General features: G+C 39.4%; 1 protein-coding gene and 1 pseudogene across 4 annotated transcripts in view; both read right to left on the bottom strand.

Annotated features, from left to right (window-relative positions):
• Positions 1 to 25969, bottom strand: part of PID1 (phosphotyrosine interaction domain containing 1) — a 202039-nt gene that overhangs the window by 8216 nt on the left and 167854 nt on the right. The window lies entirely within an intron of this gene.
• Positions 4383 to 4501, bottom strand: LOC118614300 (annotated as a pseudogene).

The raw sequence follows: 25969 nt of genomic DNA, 5'->3' as shown, positions 1-25969 counted from the left end.
GATCCCGAATGATGCCAACCACCTGATTTTCTGGGGATCTTCAAAATTCACAGCTTCCCGAGTTTCACAAGCTCACCAGCCTGGTTTCGGTTAGTTTACTGTAGGGATTCTCCTAGACAATATGTCAAGAACAAAGACTCTCCAGAGGCATTTCTTGGGGTATAAAAGGTCTGGCTATTCTTCCATTGTATCTAAGAGACTTCCTCTCCCCAGCTGGCATAAAATAACATGATAGGAACACAAAACAGAGACAGCTTAACTGGGAATCCTGATAGCTTTTGGGTTACAAAGTGAAGATGAGAACGAGAGTGGCCATCATCCAGGGGCCAAATACCAGAGTCACAGTCTTCTGCTCCAAAATCAAGTCCCACCTGCATATTCCAGAGAGAGGGGAAGGGACGAACCCCTAAGATTCAAGATCCGAGCTTGAATGTACCCCTTCCTTGCTGGCCAAGGAGAAGCAAGAATTTACTAGCCACTTTGAAGAGTGGGGATGGATCCACATGCCACTCACCTAAGCCACAACACAAACACAATGCTGTTCATGACCTTGAATGTACATTACGTGCTTAAGCCACGGAGAAGGTATTAAAGGATAAATGCTGTTTACAGTGAAATCTATGAAGTTGGTGTGAGAAATGTAAAAGTGATAAGCTTTGGGCTTGAAAATTAAATGTCTTTAGCTAGACATTTATTTGATAAGGGTTTGTTGAGCACCTACTAGGAACCAGGTATATTAGTGAACAAAATTGATGCAACTCGCTGCCCTCTTGGGGGCTTACCTTCCCAGTACACAGCTGGGGTTCACCACTAAGTTTACAGAACTCAACACTTCACAGGCAAGGCTGGCCTTGGTGGTGGGGGGTGGGGGGGTAAGGCACACACTTGTCTCCAGGAGGACTTTTGATGAATCAGGAAACTTCTCTTGGGTTCAAAAGATCTTTCCTTTCAAATGGCACAAATAGCACACACACACACACAAAAATTCCCATTTGGGGTTCATTCCTTAGATCACGCTGTGTTCTATGAACACTTGCTAGCCTTCACCCTCTCTGTGGTTTGGCTTCCTGAGACACTGCTGAAGTAGAAGAGTGAGCAGTTGAGGGGTTTTGGAAGAGCCCCAGGGAAGAGGGAAAAGGCACGTGGGAGCTGGAATGACGTGGGGGCAGGAGATGAAGTCGGGCTTTGCCTCCCAAACACGATGAGCTGGCAGCTAGAAAGCCATCAGTGGCTCCACATTTGCCCTGACAGCTGGACAGACAGGGTCCCTGGCCGCACTCAGCACCTTCGCTTTCACGCTCAGGATGGTCTGGGCACATCACACTGATTTGCCTTCATTATGACCTAGCAGCAAAATTGAGAGTAGTTTTAGCATGCCCAGCAGCATCTATTTGACTTTCCTTTAGTCTCTTCTTTCTTTAGTTTGGAGAACTGACTAGCAAATTTGCCCAGCATTTAAACTCAAAGTCTTGATGATTACATTGCAATTAATTCCCGATGAGTCAAAGGTATATCGTTATCATAATGGGCTTTTTAGAGCTAAATGGTGCCATTTGTGCCAAACTAACACCATGCCTTTGAGGCAGAAATGATGACTCTGATATCTGAGGCAATGAGGTCACTTGCCCCGGATCATCTTGCTCAAAAAGCAAGACACAGAACAAAAGTCCTCCACCTCAAGGCCAAGGCTCTTTCCACTATTTCAATGTACTTCGCTGATGGGCATCATCCAGACCACTTACTTTTTATAAAATCTACCTTCTCTCTGGCCCTTTCTTCGAGTGTCCACCCTGAGACCAAAGTCTGATTAGGGATGTAGAAAGGTGACAGGTACTCTATCGGGGCTTGTTAAACATTCTGAAAAGGGTTTGGAGTCAGACTTAAAGTGTCTTTAACCTGATATATGTTTGTATAACCCAGAGATTTAAATCGCAATGTTAGTTTAGCATCGCCAATGGAAGGAGATGAGAACGCATACTTATTATTCGGGTATCGCATTCCCAAAGAGCTTTGAAATGCTGCTTTACCAAGAAAACAATCTCGACTTCAAAGAATAATTCCACAGAACAAATATTAAACATGTGCTAAGCTGGCTCCAACCCTGCTCTTATGGGTTGTGCACCGACATGCCAGACAACGCGTGATGCAGAAATCTACTGGGTGTAAAACGTCATGGTGGGCGGGGCTTTGCACATTCTTCACAAAGGCAGTTGTGAGCCTGGAAGGCCAGCTTAAAGGCCCGGCCCAGCTCACAGCAGACCTGGGCATCCTCTCTGGGTGCAACAGCTCCTTAGACCCTCGTGCTTCCATGGGTCATACCCAGCCTTCCTGTGCCTAGATTGTGACGAGGATGAATTTTAATGTTTTCTGTAAAGCTACCCTTCAAAGTCTTCTAATATCTGCTTGGCCCAGCTTGGTTGGCTAACCAAGAGTGGGTAAGCCTGGCTGGCTGGGGTAAGCCTGCCTTAACTGTTAACAGCAGACTTATGTGAACAGCATCCCCGAAGGAGATGGTGAGACCCAGAAAGGCTTGCAGACTTATTCTTAATATTTTTTTTAATAGTAGCAACAATGTTGGCAGTAGAATGCAGCTTTTCTGAAGTGCATATTTTCTGGGTTACATTTACATATATGCCTTTGTTTAATGATGTATTTTCTTTAATTCCAGGAACTTTCCTAAAGTCATAGATATGGAGGATATTTTTTATTGTTTAGCAGTTCTTTCCTAGTATTTGCATGGGTAATGTTGATAAAATCTATAAAATATTAATAGATATGTAACTGGGAAATATATTTTCTTTTTATTAGGTAAATAAAATGGGGGGAAGCAAATTTACTAAGACCCAATATTGAGGAATAATTAAGTACTATTTTTATACTCTAACGGAAAGATGAACATTGCTTCAGCTGTTAAATACAGCATATATCTCACGATTAGGTATTTAAGTGACATGTATTTCTGTTTTTCATATTATGACTTAGTTCCAAAGATGCAATGATTTGAAATGCCGTGTCTCATCTTGTGGTTATCAAAGGATTCCCAGCGTGCAGTTTGTCCATTAGCTTCTTAGACGTGTGAAGCTTGAACATACTGTCATTGTTACTGTCAAAGACAGGAGTGATTTATCTGAAAGGTGCTGAAGTATGCCCCTGAAAACAAAGTCACTTAATAAAAATGACACCACAATAAAACATACTTTTCCCTCATTTGGCCCCTTCTGGTAAGCTGGCCCAACGATGGTCGAAACTGGTGCTGTTGCACTCAGTGGCACAAGAACAATTTATGTCACCAGTCTGATATCTCTCCTTCTGCTTTCTAATCAGTAGAATGTGCTGGAAAGGTAGAGAAATTCAGCAGAGCCCTAAAATGTTCATAATGAGAAAATTCTAGGAATGATAAATCGCTATCAAGCTCACTGCTTGAGCATTTCCCTGACAAATGTATTCAAGGGACAAACAATGTGGCAGGTGAGAAATGTTACCAATTTTTGTCCTCATAGCGCCTTATCAATTCATCTTCCTTAGTGCACAACTTGTCAGGAAGGGGCTAGTGAAGACACTAAACATTTAGAAAGAATAATGTTGAGATGACAGTTGGTTGGCGGTAACAAAATCAACACACCTATCTGTTGGCTACAAGTCTAGAGCTCTAAACAGAAGGCCATTGGAGGTCTGAGACAAGAGAAGTAACCTGGAAGCTAATTAGCCATGGAGTTAGCAAGTATTCCAGAGAAATGGACGCTTGTGTTCAAACAAAAACCTTTATGTGAATGTTCAGAGCAGCTTTATTTGTCATAGTCAAAAACCGAATCAGTCTCTCTCAGGTGAATGACTAAGTAACCTGTGGTACATAGTAGTCCATGGAATACTACTCAGAAATGAACGAGAATGAGCTATTGATACAAGAAGCAACTTGGATGCATCTCCAGGAAATTCTGCTAAGTGAAAATCAAACAAACAAACTAAAAAGTTACATACTTTTTGATTCCATTTACGCAACATTTTTGAAATGACAAAATTCTGGAAATGGAGAACAGATTAGTGGTTGCCGGGAGTTAGGGATGGGAGGGGAGGGGAGGGCGAAGGGCAACCGGAGTGGTCACCGCTGTGACTCATGAATCTACAATCTGTGTGGAACTTGTATGGAACTAAATACACACGTGCATAAACGAGTATAAGTAAAACAAAACCTCTTCATAAGACTGGTAGATTGTATGAATGTGATACGATACCATAGTCGTACAAAGTATTATCATGGGAGAGGACTTGGTAAAGTGTGCATGGGACCTCTCTGCATTATTTCTTTTGTTTGTTTGTTTGTTTAGGTTGACCTCACAGATTGCAAGGACCTTGTCAGCTTACAATCCTTTATTTTTTTTTTATGCCTACAGCACCGGGTCTTCCTAGGCGGTCTCCCATCCAAGTACTAATCAGGCCTGACCTTGCTTAGCTTCTGCGATCGGATGGTATTGGACTTGTTCAGGGTGGTGTGGCTGTAGACTGCATTATTTCTTACCAGCTGCATGTGGATCAATCATCTCAATAGAACTCTCAACTGAAAAAAGTCAAAATCAACTTTGGGTGATGACCACAAAATGCGATGATGTACATAGGACATATTGTTGAATTGTACCCTTGAAATCTATATAATTTTGTCAACCAATGTTACCCCAATAAATTTAATTTTAAAAAGTCCATCTTATTCAGTTCATTCAGAGTCATTTTTCTAATAAAACCACCTTTTATTTGTAACTAATATATGTAATATATTTATTTCGTACTAATCAATGGGTGTACATACTAACTGTTAAGAGAACTCAAATCAGAGACATATTTAAACTTAAAGATATAAGGTTGCAGAAAATAATTTTTGAAAATTCCAATTATTTATATTGTTTTCTTGTAGAGGGAATATGATAATGTGGGAAGTAAATGATTAAAAAACAGTTCTGTTCCCTCTATTCATTAGGGAAAGGAGAGCTACGCCCCCCCCCCCAAAAAAAAAGAAATTACTGGTCTAATCTTCTTGTCAACTTATTAATGGCAGACCTTCCGCTGTTTGCTAGCAGGCAACTCCTCATCTATAGAATGCTTTTTGCAGGATGTACCTGCTTGCCTAGCATTTCTCATGGTCAACAAAGCTAAAATCTGTGCAGTTATGGCACATGGCTTCTAGGAAAATAGGCTATGTAATTAAGTACAAAAAAAGATGTTTCAATATTAAAAAGGACTCTCTTCTGCATAAGTAATATAACCACGTACCGTATGAGGTATCTTCTGTGTTAATTCGGACCGGGCCATTTATGATGCTGCAAGAAAGCTGCTCTGACAGCTCCCGATCCTACCATGTTTTCCTTGCATCTTCTGATTGTTTCTCTGAAACCATTTGTCAAGTTTGGTACTAAATGAGATTTCTGATTTGAATGTCTAATTCTTTGTGTAATCTCACAGGGTAATCAATAGAAGACTTTCAAGCGTGCAACTATAATTTATTAGGATGACATCTGGGTGAGGGGTAGGAGAGGGAACAGAAGGGCTATTAGAGATCAGAAAGAAAAAGTTATAAAATTTATAATTGTTAAAGAAGAGCTTGTTCATGATTTTTTTTTAAAAAAAGATGCTATTTTGGTATTTAGATTATACTGACTACATTTAAAATATCCATGTAGCAATATTATTTAAAATCACAGTATATAAAATACGATAGAGATTATATCCTTGGCAATTATTTAAATGTATGATGGAAATATCTACTATATCCTTAAAAATGTATGGTCAATAGAATATGGATATACTTTGTAGAAAACCAAATGAAACTCCTAGAATACAACTTACCTGACTGGTTCTTATTTAAAAGATCTACTTATAATTAGAGAAATGCAAACTAAAACTACACTGAGATACCTTTTTCACCCATCAAACTGGTGAAAATCAAAAAGCATGGCACATGCTGTGTTTGCAAGGCTAAGGAGAAAAAGACAGTCTCGTATATTGCTGGCTGGATTGCAAATTGATACAACCGCTGTTAGGGAATTGACAATATATGACAAAACTTTGCATGCCTTTTGACCCAGCAATGCCCTGCCTAGGAATTTACCCTGAAAATACCCCCTCCCCCGCCCATCAATACGAAAATATATCATCACAAGTTTATCCATTATAGCATTATTTGTCATTATAAAATATATAAAAAAATACAATCTAAATGTTCATACAAAAGAAAGCAGTTGAATAAATTATATCTATCTAATATACTATTACAGATGTGTGAAAAAAAGAATAATGTACCTAGATGGAGTGAATTACAGGGTATACTGTTATGGGAAAAGAAGCAAAGTGAAAAAGCCTATCTATTTTATGTAAGCAAAGTGAGGAAGTAAAAACATATTTTTGTCTGCTCATTTGTGAAAAAACAAACACAAGAAGGAAAACCAGATATCTGTTACCAACAGGGGGTGATTGGAAATAGGGATAAAATGACGGGGGTGTAGGAATTGGGTAGAAGGGATGGAGAAGTGACACTTTTCCAAGTATATCTTTTTGTATAGTTATGACTTAGAATCATATCAATAAACAATAATGCAGTTCAGAGGGATGGGAAGAAAAAGTCACAATGGAACAGAAATAAAAATGAGTAAGTCTAACCAATTGCATAACTACTGTAAAGAGAGAAAAAATAAACTCCGGTGACATTTTAACACGGTATTTTGACTACATGCCCTCAGGTTAAAGACAGAATTCCAAACCAATACTGAGATTTAGTTAGTAAGCTTGTTTTCCAAAATGGTATTGATTTGTAATTCTGAATGTACTTCATGTGTGCTAAAGGATTAAAAGCTAAAATGTAACTCTATTGTAAATACTGAGGACCAGGCTTCCCGCTGTTGGAGAAGGAAGTTATAAGTATGAAAAAGAAGGCTGGAAAGAACCGTTAGACTGGAATTGGAGTAATCGAAACAAATTATGTTTTTCAATATACATGGAAAAGTCAAAATTAACACCAATATAGAGGCGCGTTTGTGTATACATGCATTCATACACCCATGCACTCATATTTCCTAGCAGTGCCCACTAAGGGACTCTCACATATCAACGTGATGAGCATACGTAAAGCCCAAATCTTGATTTCTAAATATCATTCTCCACAGAAAGGAACCAGCCCTCATTGGAGAAATAGTTGACTCTGGGGCCGGCACATGAAAAGTACGAGATGCTCCTGTGACAGAAAGTAAGAAAGTGTTCAAAGAACGACAGAATCTTGGCCAAAGGGGCTCCCATTGGCTAAACTGTGGACAATTTGACCATCGAAATAAATAATGATAATCATGATTACAACCCTCAAAAAAAGAAAGAATCCATGAGTTAATGTTGATATAAACAAGTAAATAAATATATTAATGGAAGGAAAAGAAAAGTTCTTACAATAGAACGCAAACCAATAAGGGAGAAAAGATGAAGAGATCAGAAAACCACCATCTGGCAAGCAACTACCAGAGTAATAGATATTTTAGGCAAGAAAAAGCATCAACGAATGCTAAAACTAGGGACTAAATGTTTTATGAAAAATTGAATTTTATATAGCCTCGAGTATCTTCCCGTGAGACAGCTATTAATTACAAGAGGAGAATAATAAATCTTCAGTGGAGAAATCTAGCAGACCCTGTCACAACCAAATGAGAAAGTGGTGTGCTCTGTGAAGGACACAGCATCCCTTCGGTGACCTCCCTGCCAATCGCCTGAACCTCATCATGGAAATACGGTATAAACCCTAATGAAGGGGCATTGCTTAAGCTTCAAAAATATAAAGATCAGAGAGACAGAGAAAGGATGAGGATCTACTCTAGATTAAAGGATGCTAAAGAAACTAGTCCTGGAATCCTTGACTGGATCCTGACCGTCGTTTATTTTTCTTTTGATGTAAAGAACTTTAGTTCATAGTTATCAAAACATGAATAAGGTCTGCAGATCGGATAACAGTATTTTATAAGTGTTAATTTTCTGATTATGATAATTATGTCGAGAATATCTTAGTTTGTAAGAACTATACTCCAAAATATAGGGGCATAATGTCATATCATGAGAGAGAGGAAGAATAAGAGAGAGAGAATAAAAATAATCAACTGAATAAATACCTGGGAAATATGTGTGAAAGGTGCACATGGAAATATTTTATAATAAATTTTCAACATTTTTCTGTCTGAAATTATTTCACACCAAAAACTTAAAAAAAACAAAATCAATGAATACATTTATGGCTGGCTCGGTGCTAATTTAAATGGAAAATAAAAATATTTTCATGAACATATGTAGTTGACTAAACAATATTTGTACCCTGAAGAGCAAATTTAGTTTTTAGATACATCCATCCAGCCCAGAACCTGTTTGTGGTCAAGGTTCGCCCCCTCAAGCTATTTTAGTGATACAAGACAAATTCTAGTCTCACCGTCTAGTGCACCTATATCCAAGAATTTAAGAGGCTATATGACAGGTTAAATTATCTTCCATAAGCAAGCAGCAGCTCTTATGAAATAACACCATTAGCAAACCATTCCACATCTTTAAATCTCATCTTTAACTTCTGTTTCTAAATAGAAACCAACATATGATATGAAAGTAATTTGTAAGGACTAGCCCATCATGTTTTTATATGCTTAGTTAAAAATTATCTTGGAACCACAGCCTCCTTGATATCTAACTACTAAGTTCAGCCCAAGGGCATATCGTGACTATTTGATATTTGTCTCCATATCAGAATTATCACATTAAAAAAAAAATCCTACAGGATTCTCTTCCTAGATTTAAGAAAGGAGAGTGATTTCAAATAGTTAGAAATACAGGAGCAGGTACTTAAAATCTAGAGGTGTACATACCGTAGCTTTGAAGGATGTCTGAGTAAAGTCACTGCTGAGAAGTATTCTTAAGAAAAGTAAAAAGAAAGAAACTTTCTTCACTTTGAATGTTAGGAAAATAAGAATAAGAAATAAAGCAGACTCACAGGATTTTTTTGAGATGAATGGCCACTTGAGCGAGGACATTTATTTTTAGTAAGACTGCGCTCGCATCGAAGCGAAGGTTTCAAATGTTGATGGATTAAGGAAAAGCAAGAAGCTCTTCCATTATTTTTCAAGAAGCACCTGCTGAGCAGTAGCTCAGCCACGGCAGAGTACAGCTAGCAGTGAAAAGCATACAATCGCTGGCCAGTAGACAGATTCGGACTTGCTTTTCTGTGATTTGCTCAGCATTGAAGATTAGAGCTACAGAGGCCATCAGCCTGGGGTAAGCAGAAAATGCAGCCCCGCAACTAAGGTAAAGACTTGCGAACAGTACCAGAAGACCAACAAGGAAGAAGGAAAATGTCCAGTTCATATCCTATGGAGCCCTTTGAAAGGAGACTGTCTGACTCTCTGGACCCCAGAGACCTCAAACTCCTATAGCAAAGATACAGAAACCATGGCTCACAGAGTCAGGCTAGAAAAACAGATCCCAGTTTTTCTAAAACAACTTTTTTCCATTGTTTTGGGAAATACCACCTTATAAAGGTGAAAATTTTCTCTTTAAATTAACTGGACTTTATATATGAGACTCAGTAGAGTGACTTTTTTGATGAGACGTTCTCCCTGTCTCTCCATCACCAGCCTCACAGAGAGGCTGAGTCGCTTAATGTGGTAAGATCTCAAAGGAAATAAAGGACAGTCTATGGACCTGCAGGGGTTCAAGGTTCTGTCACTGGCAGAGCTGGTGCTGGTTCAGCTGGAACTACACAGCAGGTGTCTCAAGTCCAAACTCTACCTCCCCGGCACTCTGCTCCGTGGGTCAGCCTTTCCTGGTCATCTCCTGTCCCCTTTTCTGTCATTTACAGTCTCTGCGTCTCATGTCAAGAGCAGCAAACCCCCTGCACTGTCATTTAACATGCCTTGAATTCATGCATTCACAGAACTGGCAGATGAAGCTTCTTCTGTGACAGGAAGTCCTCCACTGCCCACCTCAAGTGTCCACAGCCTAAATCAAACTTGATGTTGCCCATCGCTGTCTAATTGTTCTTCTCTGCTCAGTGGCAATTTCATCCAATTTAATTTTTGGCTAAAGGCCAAAACAGTCCTTGGAGCTTCTGAGTTTATCCAAGAACCTGCCCACTCCACCAGGGTCTACACTGAGGCAAGGCAGTATTTCCTTCCACTGAACAAATAGTCAGTGAAAAAATAAGCAAGCTAGAGGAGATGCTGCATTTGCCCAACAGTCAAACCTTACTTAATATACAGATATACACACTCCACCAACTGCCTAAAATTCTTTCCTGCAAAGTTGCTTTGTGTGTGTGTGAATGCTAAAAGGAACTCTAGCACAGATAAATTAAAAATGTATGTGGTTCGGGTGTGCACACACATGCACACATGTATGAGAGAGAGAGAGAGGTAGAGAGAGAGAGAGAGAGAGAGAGAGAAAGAGGGGAAGGGAGAGAGAGAAAGAGGAAATACATTTTGTTGCACAAAGAAACGTACCCCAATTTTTTCTTTTGGCAGAGGTATAAAGTAGGAAAATTAATAAACCTAGCTAAATCTTATGGAAAAAAACATCTTAATTTCTTCTCCTTGATTTTCTTTCAGAAAAATATGAAATAAAAACATAACTTAAGCCCTAAGTAATGAAAAATTATTTCTAAACTAATCAAACTCACCACTACTCTCAATTATCCTCCAAAAGCAGACAACAAGTGAGACGTTTTCTTCTTTCAATGCTGAGAAAACATAGAAGGCAGCAGGAAAAGAGGAAGACCAGCTATGAGATGGACTGACTCCATAAGAGAAGCCAAAGTCAGGAGTCTTCAGGAGCTGAGCAGGGCCTTTGAGGACAGGACATTGTGGACATCACTCATTCATAGGGTCACCAGGAATCAGAGCCAAATCAATGGCACATAAACACACACAGCTAGAACCCTAGATTCAAAGAAAGATTCAAAACTGAGTCACCTCCCAAAATATTTGATTTTTCTGTTTGATTTTGCTCTGGACAAAAACAAACAAACAAACAAAATACAATTTGATGATACTGTCTTGCTTTCAAAATGCAGAAGAAATCTCACAAACTTACTCCTTCTGATCTACAAGTCCGATGTCTACTCTCTCTTGACTTCCTATAAAACTTATATCTTCCAATCCTCCTTAGTCTGTGGTTGTAACACACACACACACACACACACACACACACACACATACACACACACACAGCATGTATTCACCACGATGAATGCAGCAAGTTCTCCTATCATATTGATTGTTGCAGGATTGCTCCCACAGATTCTATGATCGACCATGTGGCACCCCTGAGTGCTTGCTCCCCAGGTCTGGCCCTCACTAGTATGTTTGCCTTTGGAGCAGCCTGGTGTCCATGAAGGTCACACCAGCATTTCTGGCAAGGGCCCTGCCCCAGCTTTGGACCTGGGCCTTCCAGAACCATGTTGGGTTAGAATGACCTGGGGATAAAGGGCTCCTTCCCACTCTGGGCCACCCTCAGGCACTTGGACCCACACAGCTCCATTTTGGGCTCAGAGTGATGCCGTTTCTCTCGAGTCGATCTTCCATCTGGCCCTCACTTTTCCAGCAAAAGGAATTCAAATCCAGGCCAAAGGTCTGGGCTGGAAGCAGACATCGCGCCATCCTCCCGCATTTCCTTCCTGGCCAACGTGTCCAGGGCAAATTTCTCCACCCAGCTCCTCCTGTTCCAAAACAGAAGCTGTCGGACCCTGGGGAGGCCAGGCCGGGCAGTGATTTTCATACTAACCACTTCTGAGCCCCAGTTCAGCCAGGTATATGTGACCTGTTGACCTCACAATAAGACGAAAACAAAACAAAGCCTAATCCTCTTCATCTGAAGCCAGTACTGTACTAAGTAATGAACTGATTAGGGAACAAATTGGGGGAGGGGGGCGGGGGGGAAAGGGTTAAAAACAAAATGAAATTTTGAAAAGATAATATTGAGTTTTATATCACCAGAGAATTAAATCAAAACAAAATTGTTAAGACTTCTCATTCTTTTATTTATTGGTCTCATCCAAAATACAAAAATAATAACAGCACCTAACATTCATGAAGTGATAACTACCAGGCCCTGTTTTACGTGCCTAATGTATGAACTCATTACACTCTCACAGCAGCCTTGTGAGATAAGCTTTCTTTCTCATTATTTCCAATTTAGAGAGAAGGAACTAAAGCACAGAGAGGTTAAGTCACTGAGTCAGAGGTCACACAGGCAGTTGGCATTCAAAGCCCAGCTCTTAGGCACCAATCAAAACACTTCTTTGAATGGGTCCTGCATTCAAACACTCCCCATGTTTCCTCAAGTGCCTGAACAAAGGTTTTTGAAAGGCTTGGCTGTAAGACTCTGCTCTACTTCGTGATGCTGATCTCAAACAGAGATGGTACAATCACAAAAGGAAAAAAAAAAAAAAGCACTAGACTCTGCATACTAATTAGGGATATGAAGAAACCAAACCACCCCTTCTGATATATACTGTTGCTTAAGCAGGCTTTGCTTTTTAAGGATGACCCCTAAAGCAGCAGGTTATATTCTGCTCATGATACCAGGAATGATGGATCTAAAAGATAGTCTCTCCCCTGCGTGTGAATAAATGAGTTGAAGCCACAGGGAATAAGATCTAGTGATTTTCCCTTCATTCAAAAAAAAAAACCCTCCTAATTGACCTAAGTCCGGGAAAATGCCAGGACCTAAGATCCCCTTAAGGAAGAGCGTCATCAACATATCTTAGCCTTTTTACTAAGCTTTGTTCTTGCCAATCCCTTCTGCAGCCCTCCCTGAAAAAATTAACAAAAGGCTGCACCTGGCCCTGGTGGGCGGAACCCTCTAAAGGGTGCGGGTCTCGCTCTTACAAAGGGAGTTAGAGTCCTCCTGGGTGGGCATTTATTTATTCTCTCACAAATACTTCTCCTTGGTAGGAAAAAGGAAATACAGCAAAACTTGCAACAGAAGGTATTGGCTAGCGCTGGCTAGCCCGGGGAAGGGGCCCAAAGATTAGTTCTGAGAGCCTCACTCAGGGGCTCTAACCAGAGCAGGAAGGGGCCGACACCCCACCATCCCCACAGAAGCTACAGCTCTGGTGGGGCAGAGGCAAAGGGAAGAGCAGAAGCTGTGGCTAATAATGTGTACTAAATTGATAACGCATGCTGTGCTATTTTTTTTTTTTTATAAAGGAAAGATTTTAGTTTATGCTTAATTTTGGTAATTTTATACATGAAATATTAAATATGAGGTTTCACAGATCTTATTTTATGAATTCTTTATCATGTTTAAAGTAAGAGTATTTGGGGGTGCTATGCAACATTAACATTGCAATATAAGGTATTATCATTGTACTGGAGTTTGGCCATCATGACAGGATCCGAGAAATTCAGCACAAACTTGATTGTACATTTGCGTTTTTCCAAGAGAAGAGTCATCGTTTCAGTCAGATTCTCAAAGGGTTCAGCAATGCAAAGAAAAGACACTGCCCATAATAAATTTTTAGAAGTAAAACTACAAACTACGAAGCAATAAATATCAACGTTTTTAAGATTTTGATGTATATTTTAAAATTGCTTTTCGAAAACATTTTGCCAATTTATATTCCCAATAGCTACTCGTGAGACTCTTTCCACATACCAGACATTTTTCAACAATGGCAATCAACATTTTTAGCATCTTTCCCAATCTGACAGATGAAAAATGTTACTCTGTTATTTTTTCATTGCTAGTAAGATTAATTTGTTTCATATGTTTCATGGTAAATGACTTGTTCAATTTCTTTGCCCCTTTTTGTTTCTGCAGAGGATTGTTTATCTTTTTTCCAATATCTGTATCTCACTTCGGTTCACCTATCGCTCCATTGGCCAATATGTCCAGCATGATAATAGATCATCCTAGTGACAATGACAATTCTGGCTTGTAGCTTGAATTTTTGAAATGCAGGGCAATTCCAGAACATCAGAAACACACCCATGAGCAAATATGAGCAGCCAAGGGCATTTCAACAACTTCTGTGTTATCTAGTGATCAATTATCAGTAGCTCTGATAACTGAGAGCCAAGAGCTTATTATAGGATAAGAAAGTACAAGAGGCATGTTTTCATTTCTTTCCCAAGTTTAACATCTAAGATATACTGAGATCAATTTTCTAGCACTCAGAAGATCTTAAGAAGCTTTCTGACCATGTTCACACTGTTTTAAAATTCAACCAGGTCTGGTGGGAATCAGAAAAAGTAACCTACAAAAACACGCATAACTCTGGGAATAATTTGCTGCATTAGAGTGTCATGATATTGATCAGCCTTTTCTCAGAAGCATCTAATTATCAATCTAGTTTATCACTCGTAAGAAAAATTGATATACTGAGATATATGCATATATACATGCATAAATATACAGACACATTTATATCTACATGCATACATCCATGTGTAATTAACCTTGTGCTGTCAAAATCCTCTAAATATTACAGAAGAGGAAAAATATGAAAGAATGCTAAAAATGATTAATCAGAAATTCTCCAAAATGACAGCTCCTGATTCTTTAGGTTATCCTTTTGTGAATCTCAACAGAACTGCGTATCCTGAAGCAAGAGGAGACTGAAAACGTAGCCAACCACGCAAAAAGCACTGTGCCCAGATCTGTGAAATCAGAGCACGCAGCCATTAGCTTCACACCTCCCTCACATGTTATGAAGCAAAATGAAAGCCGTGACTGACGAAGACCTTGGGGATTTCTCGAGCTGTCAAAATGTATAGGCTCTCCAGCAGAGTTCCCAAACCATATCAGCTCTAAACTGGAAAATCAGGGGGTCTGGACTGCGGGGGCAGCAAACTCATTATTCAGAGGTGAGAAAGACTCTACTCATCTGGAGAGTTTTTAGACTATGCCGAATTGAGTCGTGCATCCTTGACAACGACTCCTTCGTAAAAAGTCCGTCTTTCCAAATAGTTACATGATAAGTACACTCTTGGTTCACAGCATGGCAATTGCCAAATAATCATGGATTTGCAAACTTCCCGGGAGGCTGTGGCCACTCTACCTAAGTGCTATGTGTATGCTGGTGTGTGCATACATTGAACAGATGCCCTTAGATTTATAATGGGATTACTTCCCGATAAACCCACCAGAAGTCAAAAATGCATTTAATACACTTCACCTACTGAGCATCGTAGCTTGCCCTAGCCTACCTTAACCCATTTCCCATTTAGGAAAAAAAAGTGCAGCCCACAGCCAGTATTAATTTAATTTTACATAAACATGCTCTTTGAAGCCGAAGCAAATCTGACTGGTTTTCAATGTGAAAATAAGATATAAAATTTGTTCTTGGAGATATTTCTAAACACAACTTGTCTCTAATCCTAATGTAACAGAAGTGTATACATAAATTAGATCCATCAAATGAATCTTCAGCTAACAATGGTTCAAGAAGCATGTTAACATCACGCGTAAGGATGCCACATTTCCTAGGATCTGACATTTTCAGTGAACGAGAATTACTATATTTTGTAAATGTGAAGACCACTACAAAAAACAGAATGCTAAACACAGAATGTTTCCAAAGACTATCAATATACTCGAGTGATGTGAAAAAAATAATAAAAGCAAGAAATTCTGTGGCAAACTTTGGGGTTAAAGTTAGGACTGCAATCCATGAGTTATCTTGGGATAAACGCTACAGCCGTAAGCGCCATTGGTGAGTTAGTCTCGGGGCAAATGGGAGATGAGTCAAATGTGCTCAGAACACAATATCCAAATAGCACTGCAACGCAGTACACTGCAGAACACTAGCCGTTTGCCCTAATAACCACCTGCCTGACTGAGAGCTGAGGTTCACCGCTGTGGCCCAGAATCACACCACACACCGCTAGCCCGGGAAAAGGTCAAAATGAAAATTCCATGTATGGTCTCTATTGAACAGCCTTCACGCCATTGTAAGTAAAGTTTTTAAAAAAATCATAAATCGAAGCACTGTAAGTCGGGGGCTGTCTGTGCTTGCACAGGACTCTTTCGGAGACTAACCCATCCTGCCATTAGCTATGTAGCCATTCCGTGTCCCACCTCTAACTGGCAGTGAAGCTGGACAGAAGTCACTGGGCCCTCCCATAAGCCATGACACCACTAAGAGTTTGGCAGTGGACTCAGGGTCATAATTTAAAACCAAAAAATCACATGCTTCAATGCCGATCACTGCTCCTCAAATGATAGGTCCTTGAGCATCTCCTAAGATTGCTTTGAAAAAAAATAACTATTTTCTACCCATAGTAGATTGAAAAACTGTCATATGAGCGATGCATATGGGAGAAAAGCTTGAATAGAAATTGGCAGGAGGGCCAATCAAAAAAGTGGTTTGATTCTAGTGTCTCCGAATTTTTAATTTTCTTTTAGGTTCTCTATATGCACCCCCGACTAGCGGCAAAATTCCTGAGCAGCTCAGAAACACTAGTCTTACTTAGTGACTATTTCACGTGAAAACCCCTATTTTTTCCCTTTTTTCTATGAAAAAAAAAGACAGGAACAGAAAGAAAATTTTAATCCATTTAAACAAATAAATATACATAAAACGACAGCTTTTGGATCCTAAGATATCTGAACCCATATTGTAAACCAAATCATGAACTTGATGGCATGTAGCTGGGCTAATTAACTGATACATGGTCTTGGGGAAATCTCTCAATCGTGGCTTCCTCATCTACTGAATGAGGATGCATTTGACAACTGTTCAAGTGTCTACTCTCTGTCAGACTCTAAGAATACAGCAGTTGGGGGAAAAAAAAAAAGACAACTGAAGCCAGCAGTCCATTACATAACAAAAATACCAATACTTGCAGTATAGGATTATTACATGGAGGAATTTAAATGAGGTGATGTGAATAAATGTCCAGCACTCTATAAAGTCTCAAAAGAACAGCCGGGCTGGAGGCAGTTGCTTTACGCTTGTTGCAAATCGATATGGTTCAGTTTACTGTCCAGCTTGGATTCTTCCCATCCTGAGGGCCATTTGGTAGGTAATACTTTCCTCCTGTGACAATTGCCTCAATCCTTCCCAACCTGTCTCCAGGCAGACCCAGACTAGCTTCCTTTGAAAGAGCCCCAGCTGTCTGGTGTTAGGTCAGAAGTGTCCTTTAGCCTCTAGCTCAACCGGAGGACAAAGAAATGTGTGCACTCAGAGATCCACAAAGGTCCAGAATCTTCCTGGCTCAGGACGATGCTACTGGTCACATCTTATGGACACTGGTTAGTTCCCGCCCTCTACATCCTACTTCCAAAAGCTCAAGCGCCATAATGCTAAATATTCAGCAATAGGAAGAAATGTAATTTATACCTGTAAGCATCAGTGGGTCTCAAGGTTACTACTATTGCTCAGAACAATGTACAAACAGGAAGTCATCTTCTCGAGACTACTGGAAACATCCCATAGAAATATGCACATACGTGTGAGATTGCTCATGTTTCTGTGCTCCTGTCCAAGAAGTTTTAGGCATTTTATATTGCTGGAGATGGGGAAAACCTCGCCAGTTACATTCTCTTTTAAAGATAGTTCTTTTTAAACTACTATTAGCAATAAGATTCCACATTAAGCTTGTACTCCTCTAAAGAGCTAATTGACCATTTCTACTTGCTACCGAGGGCCTTTCTGTCTAATTGCTGTTTTAGATGGAACTGGGCTGAGCGAGCCTCTTTCTCAACAAATGGAGATCGATAAAGCACTTGCTGCTTCGAAGACAAATTTATGTGCTCAGCCATTTTCTCCTCCAGAAGCCTTCATACATGAAATAAATTTATTTGGTAATCCATTGTCTAATTTGACCTGTGGGAAACACTCATTTCAAGCAGGAAGAAAAAACACTGGTCTGAAAACTAGCTGGAGGCTAGCTGACATGAGGGGAAAAGGTTTTCAATAATAATTCCAGGAGCTAGTTCCACGTGAATATTGATAGTTGACTGAGAGAAAGAAATCACAGAATTTTACTTTAAACCATCTGAAAGTTTCCTTTATAAACAGAAACTGAATTTGATAAAAGGATCAAACACTAAAATGTCTTTGTCTCAAAAAACTTTTATTCTTTTACGTGAGCCAAATATAATTATTGAAAAAATTGTTTATCAATAAGTAAATGATTGTAAGTGATATTTTAGCCAACTATGATTGGAAGGAATAAAAGCTTATGCCACAAAAAATCTAATAGAATATTCATGAGTAAACATGAATGCAATATAACCACTTCTAGGTAGAAGATAGATTTCTACCAATTAAAACATCCGTGAGTGCATCAATGTAGATAGATGTGTAAAAAAATGTACCACATTTTGGCTCAAATTATATTAATTTCTCTTTTTCTCGACTGAACATTTCTCATAAAACTTAGATTCTTGTCTGAGTCTCTATATATCTAATAGGGGAAACAGCTTAATCTGAATACCACCAAAATAGGATTTGCCAAAACTGTAACTTCAGAAACTATAAATATGCCACACTGATTAGCAAATGAAAAATAAGCATTTGTTCACTCAATGTCAAACATGTTCTGAGCATCTAAAATACGCCAGAGGCTGTCTGTAGGCATGTAGAGAGAGACACAAGTGAGTATCGCAGACCAAAATCTCTGCCTTCATAAAGAAAAAGAAAAATTGTACCTTCTCACTTGCTATTGACCAAACAAGAACCAGTGGCCCCCGCCACTCCCAGGGCTGCAGCAGCCTGAAAGGCCCAGAGATCGTACTCAAGTCCAAGGTTACTTCATTTTATACCAGGCGAAGGTAATTTTTTACCTTCCACAGGACTATTACTTTTGGACATAATACAAAATGCCATTTGCGGGATCATAGATACCTTGAACAGTTGCTCTGAAAGCACTTAATAATGAGCAGTATTAAGCAACTGCTCATGAGAAAAGAAATGCATCTTCCTATGGTTAAGCCAGTAGGGAGGACCCAAGCAAAAAGTCGAGGCAGACCCAGGTTTTGAGATCTCCTGGGGAAAGGTTTAAGGAGTAAGATTCAGAAAAATTCCTTTTAATCTAAGAACAACTTTAAGAAATAAAAAAATGTTTCCATCTCTCCCTATATATTTAATTCTTGTTTTAACCATACAAATGGACAGTGACCAAGGATGGAATAATTACAGAGCAATAAGTATCTAATGAATTATTTTATATGCTCGTAATGATGCTAGGCAGAGTGGGGTATAATAAAAAAAAAAAGACATGAATTTGGAATCAAGTTGGTATTGACAAATATGAAGCGATCCACGACAATATAAGATAGCACATGATTAGGCGATGGATGCTCAGTCCAACCCATATGCCCAACAGCAAGTCAGAAGTGACAAGCTCTAACGAGGTTGAGGTGAGCTGATCTTGAACAAGGGGTTGGATAGGTTAAAAAAAAAAAGAGATTCCACATATAGTTTGGCTGAGGAATTAAACATGTGTACATGGAGAGGGCAGAAGATCATCTAACTAAAGTAAGGTTTGTGTTTTGGAGAAAAGTGGCATGTAGTAATGAAGATGTAAAAGATCATAAAAGAACTTGATGACTAGGAAGGGTTCAGACCAGACAGAATCAATGACAAGAAGCCAAGGAAAATTTGGTGGGGGTGAGTCAAAGAAAGCAGTATTTATGGACATGTAATCTGGAGGAAGTGGTCAAAGTCAACCATAATGTGACCAGGCAGTCACAGAGAAATGTTGTGCCTCAGTCCCTCGCTCGAGTGAGGCTGTTCTTCACATTCTCTTTTAACTGGCGATAGCATCTGCCGAGTTCCCGCAATGATGGACTAGTAGAACAGAATCTAAACACACGTTCATTCCATGCCTGTAAGAAAGTCGGGGTTTTGTAGAAATTTCTACTGGCGGATAGAGTCATAGCACAGTCCTGGGCACCTCGACAGAGGTCAGTGTCTCTGAAGCTGGAAGGAGAAGAAACCAGACATTTCGAAGAAAATGGTGGACAAGACATCGTGACTGAATGGATACTGTGAATAACTGTCAACTCATCATGCTTATTATTCATGACGGGCACCGACGCTTGCAAAATTCACAAATCTTCAATAAACAGTAAGACCCTGCACAGGTGCCTGGTGTGTGAAGAGAGGCAAAGCTGTTCAAGCTCTCTAGCTTCCTGCCGTGTTCCTTTCATGGCTCCTCCTTCACAGCTGACCTCCTTTAACACGAAACACCAGTCTCTCCCGGTAAACTTATTTCTCTGCTTCGAACCTACCCCAAGAAGAGGGTAAGAAAAACGAGGGTAATTTAACATGCTTAGAAGGCTTTCCTTGTGTCTTGCTAAGCCACCAAATATTGGTGTCTTTCAAGTTATCCGGATATATAATGAATTTTTGTTTCGATAGATAAAACATAGCATGTCATAAAGACAACAACATGCTCATCTCTAAACAAACAAACTTATCAACACAAGCATCAGTTTTGCTTTAAAACCCTGGATGAAGCCTGAGGGTAAAGCCGCAGATGCCAGATTGGAATTTTTATAAGCGCGCGGCCTAATTTCAATAATGAGAATGCATCTGCAAGACTTGAAGTTTGCAAAGCACTTCCACGCAGGATATTCCATTCAACTCTAATCTTGGAAGTCAAAGTTCCCATTGCACATATGGACAACTCGAGGCTGAGAAATTGGGTGGCTTGGCCAAGTGGATACAACTGGTTGGCCAGAACTGTAATTCAAATCCAGAAAAGTCTAAAATTCCAGCGAACTCTTCATTAACCAGAAAAGGCAGGTTATCTGTGTACTGTACATAATTTTGAGTGGTAGAGCACTTCTAGTCTTAGGTACTGTACCTGATTCTCAAATGATATCCCAGGGGCTGCTATCAGGGATTCAAAGCCTTTGATTCCAGATTAGCCTGAGAAAGTCACAGTCATCTGAAACCCACAGAGAAAGACTGCCCTGTGGGAGACTGACTGATTCACAGCCTCAGCGAATGGCAAAACCCTTCACAGGTCCACAATATTGCTGTATAACCAGTCGCCGAGCTTTGGGTGATTTGTTATGCAGCGATACTGTGGCCATAGATAACTGATACGCTCTGTCTTTTGCTGGGCATACTACCTGCCTGTCTGTGACCTCGGAACACCTTCTCTCTAGAAGAAGAGTAGCTTGGATGATTAATCGGTCCCTCTTTAGAAAACTGAACTTTGAAATGCTCGATGTAATACATTAATAAGGCCTCAGAATAATATAATATAAATGAATCTTAAAAAAAAAATAAAAATCTATCCCTGACTATAGCCCAGAATCCAATTAATTCTCTTCATTTGATTTGCTCCTTTTTTTTTCTTTCCTAGTACAACCCACATGCAATCTGAGACTCAAAAGATGTTCACACACTTCTTGCTAAAATCAATTTTCAGGGTAATAAATTGCATTGCCAGCATGATTAAAATAAATTCACATCAGTGTCTCTAGTGGTCCATCCTTTAATATACTCTAATATTAGAGACCCTTATTTCCTGGATGTTCATGGCCTGAAGGAAAGAAAAGGAGATAGAATCGCCTGATCCCTATACAGCAGAGAAGGAGCTGTTCCTTTTTTGTAGGCAGAAGAGACAAGTTGTCTATTCAGCTGAAGGACTGCCGGCTTCACTGGACACAGTATTTTTCCAAGAATTTTTTTTTTCCAAATAAAAAGGAATATACACCACTTTAACATAACAGACAGGAACTGTTATTTTTGCTGACCTTAAGATGTGATGAATACCACTGTGGCAACCTCAGAAACAGACAAACACAAACAAACCAGAAGAACACAAAGTTAATAAAAACACTCATTTTTTCATTGGTTCTGTCTAGTGCTCCCGTCTCCTGCAAACAGGCAGCTGCTTTTTGCTTCATCTCAATGAAAGTAAATACTGAAAATGGATTTAATCTGAATAAGAAAATGCCTGATACCACGATAGCTAAAATTATTGGTGGAAAAAAAAATCAGAATTTAGCAGGTAAAATACATAAATGTTATGTTAGAAATATCATCAATAAATGAGAGTCTGGCAAAAATGATACTGCAGATTCTGTTGGTTGATAGAATCGGTCAGCCTTAAGAACTACATGTGAAAAGTCTTTCTTTTCACCTTCCAGAGAGAGAAGTTGTGAAGGCATTTGAAAATTCATACATAGAATTTCTCGAAATTATCATTGCACAGAGAATGGGAATAACCCTTTTCCTCCCGCATTTGTTAAAAACAGGATAGGAGCAGAAGATACTTTAAATTAGTATTCAAAATACATTGGAAATAGGACAGTCATATTTCGCTGACCTAAATGTTTACAAAAGAATTAAAAGGCAATTGGAAATGCAAAGGCTTTCTTCCTCAGAGGCAGGATACAATTAGCAAGGTCAATTACACCTTAGTGAATGCGTCCCCTCAGTAAAGACTCCCAGAACAAACAGGATTCCTGTGTGCTTGTAAGGGCTGCTTCTGTGCGTGGACACCCACATACGAGAGAACTATTTCCCAATCCTACCCTCCCTTGTATTGACCCAGAATGCACACACAAGAGACTATCATTAAATGTCTCCTTAGGAAATCAACCAAACCACAACTAGCATCTTTACCCACTACCTTTAAAGTGTTCTATTTCTTTAGTGGAAAATGCAGCATTTTGGAAAGAAAAAAAAAAAGATGAGTTTACAGAAGAAACACTCCAATGGTCTTCCTTTGTTTGTTTGGCTTGGTTCCTGGCAGGAGCTGTTGGGGTTTCAGCAGAGAAGGCACTGCATAGTGTCATTAATGAACACAACTCCGGTGAGTGCTGGTGATGGAGAAAAGGGGTTCTCTTGTGGTTCAATGGGTGTTTAAATTTAGGAACTGGTTGTACTGTAAAAATGCTCGGTTGACAGACATTCCTGCTGACATACATTCTATAACTCTGAAAGTGGTTCTTCTGAGTGCGTGTTTTAGAACTCCAGCTCTTTGCCAGCCTCTCATCTTCTTTCAACCTTGTCATTGGACTTTCAAAGAGCCTTGCTTAGAATGCCAAGTCAATAGATGCGCCTTCGATCCTATTCATTAAGTTAATTAAATTGAGAGTAAATTTTTTAAAAAGGAGGGGGCGCTCCATGACGACAGAGATTGAATCTGTTTTTTTCCTACCACAATGGGATCATGTCCTTAAGATATATTCGTCAACCATGAACTGGAAAAAAAAAAAAAAAAAAAAAAGCTCTATTACCACTGCTTCAAAAGGGCACAAAAAGCAAGGTAGTCAAAAAAAAAAAAAAAAAAAAACCCACAAAGTGTAGTAATACTTTAAAAAAGAGACAATACCTGGGGAATTACCTGTAGGATAGTAACACTTTCTTCAGTGTCAATATAATATTTTAGATACAAATTTGAGTCATTTCAAGATTCCTTAGCTCGATACAAAACAAAGCAAAGCTAACTTAGAGGCAGAGTCAGTCTTCAATTTGAGGAAAAATGTGCATCTTCCACAGGATAAGATACAAAGGGAGAAATGGAAGAGAAAAGAGGAAATGGAAAAGAAACAATAGAATTGACGAAAACGGTGGGGTTGTGTGTGTGAGGGGGGAGCGGTTAAGATGGTTAAAGTTGTATTATTAGTATTTAAAGGAAAAGGAGACACTACGAGAAAACTGGTATATCACACAGTGCCTTGAATTCATGTAATAAATACTAGAACTTTTTGACCAACATGAAATGTGTTTCTTAGCTCTCATTCATTACAATACATAAAATTACAATACATTTATTAAATACCTACTATGTTCCAGGCACCTGGTTAAGTGTTGTCACATATGAACATAGAGGTATATTTCAGGATCATTATCACCTCCATTTCACAAAGGAGGAAACTAAGTCTCAGAGATAATAATTTATTGAGTCGCAGAGTCTCAGGGATGTCGCTAGGGCGTGAACCCAAGCATTTTCCGAATCGTTTCAGGGTGCTTTATATACAATCATGCCGCAGGTCTTAAGAACCAAACATGAAACCAAAGCACGCGGTCTCAGCTAACAAGTTTACTGTGTAAGCGCCTTGATGCCCTGACATCCCATGGGGACTCCAGCAAATATAATTTGATAAACCAACTGCAAAATCTGTTGATTGACATTCTAATCTCCCCTTGTAACACCTCCCCAAAGTGAAATTTGCTTCATTCAATAGACATTTGCTGAGAGAATGAATACCACGTGCCAAGTGTTAAGGCTGGAGAAGAACTTGGGGTGTAAGTAACAGGAAGAAGTTTGCAATCTACCCTGAACTCAGTGGGGCAGCTTCCCAGGAGTTTCAAGCAGGCGAACAGTGTTCACAGACCTTTTGATTCGAGAAGGGTCCTTCTGATTACAATGGAGTTAATGGATTGGGGGGCTGGTGGCAGGCCGGCAAAATAAGAAGTCTTTGCAGCAGTTAGAGTTGAAGAGAACAGTAGTAAAATTAGGGAGGTGGGGATGAGAAGCCAGTGGGAAGTAAAATCAAACAGATTCGTGATTGACTAGATGTTGGTGACCATGGGTGACGGCATTGGGAGAGTTGTCTTCTAGGACACATGCCTGAGTGGGAGGTAGTACCTCTCACAGAACAAGTGGGAAAGGGAGAAAATAAATTTACTTTTGGATCCGCCCACTCTGTTTATCTACCAGGCAACCTAGAGAACAAGGGGACAGTCTGGGCGGCACATAAATGATTGTGCTTTTCAAGAAATTCTTTTAAATGGCAATAAGCATTGTGCTTTCTTTCAACTTCCTCAAAACATGAGTAATTAACTGTTTCATGATTAATACTTTAAATCTATAAATTCTACAGATTTGAACAACAAAATAAAAAGTTGTTACATCAGAGAGCAGAGGGGAGCTTATTTTATTATTTATTTATATTTTTTGGTGTCTTTAAAGAGCCCATTGCAACTGCTTATTATGAATAATGGCTTAAAATTATTGAGACAGTGACCAGTCTCTTTTTAATAGAGGAATTTTGGAAAGTCAGAGGACATAATCATTCTAGAATCTTCTACTCATCTTTTACTTTTAGGGTTGAAAACATAAGTAAAGACAAATAAAACCTACTTCGCTTGGATGCTGATTGCAAAGAGAGCCCATATAACAATGTAGGCTTTATAAAGCCAGCGTCATGGAAAATGTATGACTCATGGAATGGTATAGCGATTCCACGTAGTGAATGAATCGTGACCATGACAACTGTGAAAAGTGATGAGCCAGGAGTGGACTTTCAAGTGAACCGGGTTGCGGGAAGCCATAACCAGATGCCAGTCGCTGGCCGCATATGGATAGCTTGCTTTCGACTTCAATGGCGTGCACAGATGAACAGCACGTTCCCTAAGGTGCTTGGAAAGAACAGCCTTGGCCGAGAGGCAAGTGTCTGTGACATTCGGAAACTTTGGTTTCAATTTAAACTACTCATTCGAGAGCCCTGAGGGGAATTCTTCTTCTGATGCCAGCAAGAATCCAGGACTCTAGAGTTCCCTTCGTGTGACAAATAGTGTAAAGTTCTAGAATAGAGTTTAGCTGGGGCAGGAAAAAAAAAAAATCCATTTTCCAATGCAGACTAGATATAACATGCATGACAAGTTGGTGACTATTTCTCTCACTTTTGTGACCAATTTGCATAAAGATTCCATAAAAAGTGGAAGTGGCTGGCTTTGTTGTGTGCTGGTGGTATCTGCTGTCATAAGGAATATTAACTCCATATGTGCTATAATTTCTTAAATCCTTCCTCATTTTACACACCCTGTCCAAGTAAAACACAAACACACACACATGCAACGCACACACAGGCACACACACGCATAGCAATTTTTAAATTAAAGAAATAAAAACCATAAGGCGACATTTCCAAGGTTAATGAGGTCATAATTTCCTCTTGAGAAAAGATTCTTTTAATTATATTTCTTTTCAAACTAAAGCTGCAAATGGGTCTTTTGTGATTAAAAAAAAAAAAACAGCAAAAGTTAGAAAAA

This window comes from Rousettus aegyptiacus, unplaced genomic scaffold (assembly GCF_014176215.1).
Source record: "Rousettus aegyptiacus isolate mRouAeg1 unplaced genomic scaffold, mRouAeg1.p scaffold_m13_p_2, whole genome shotgun sequence".
NCBI lineage: Eukaryota > Metazoa > Chordata > Mammalia > Chiroptera > Pteropodidae > Rousettus > Rousettus aegyptiacus.
The sequence above is the reverse complement of the archived record's forward strand: the minus strand, read 5'-3'. Positions and strand labels throughout refer to the sequence as shown.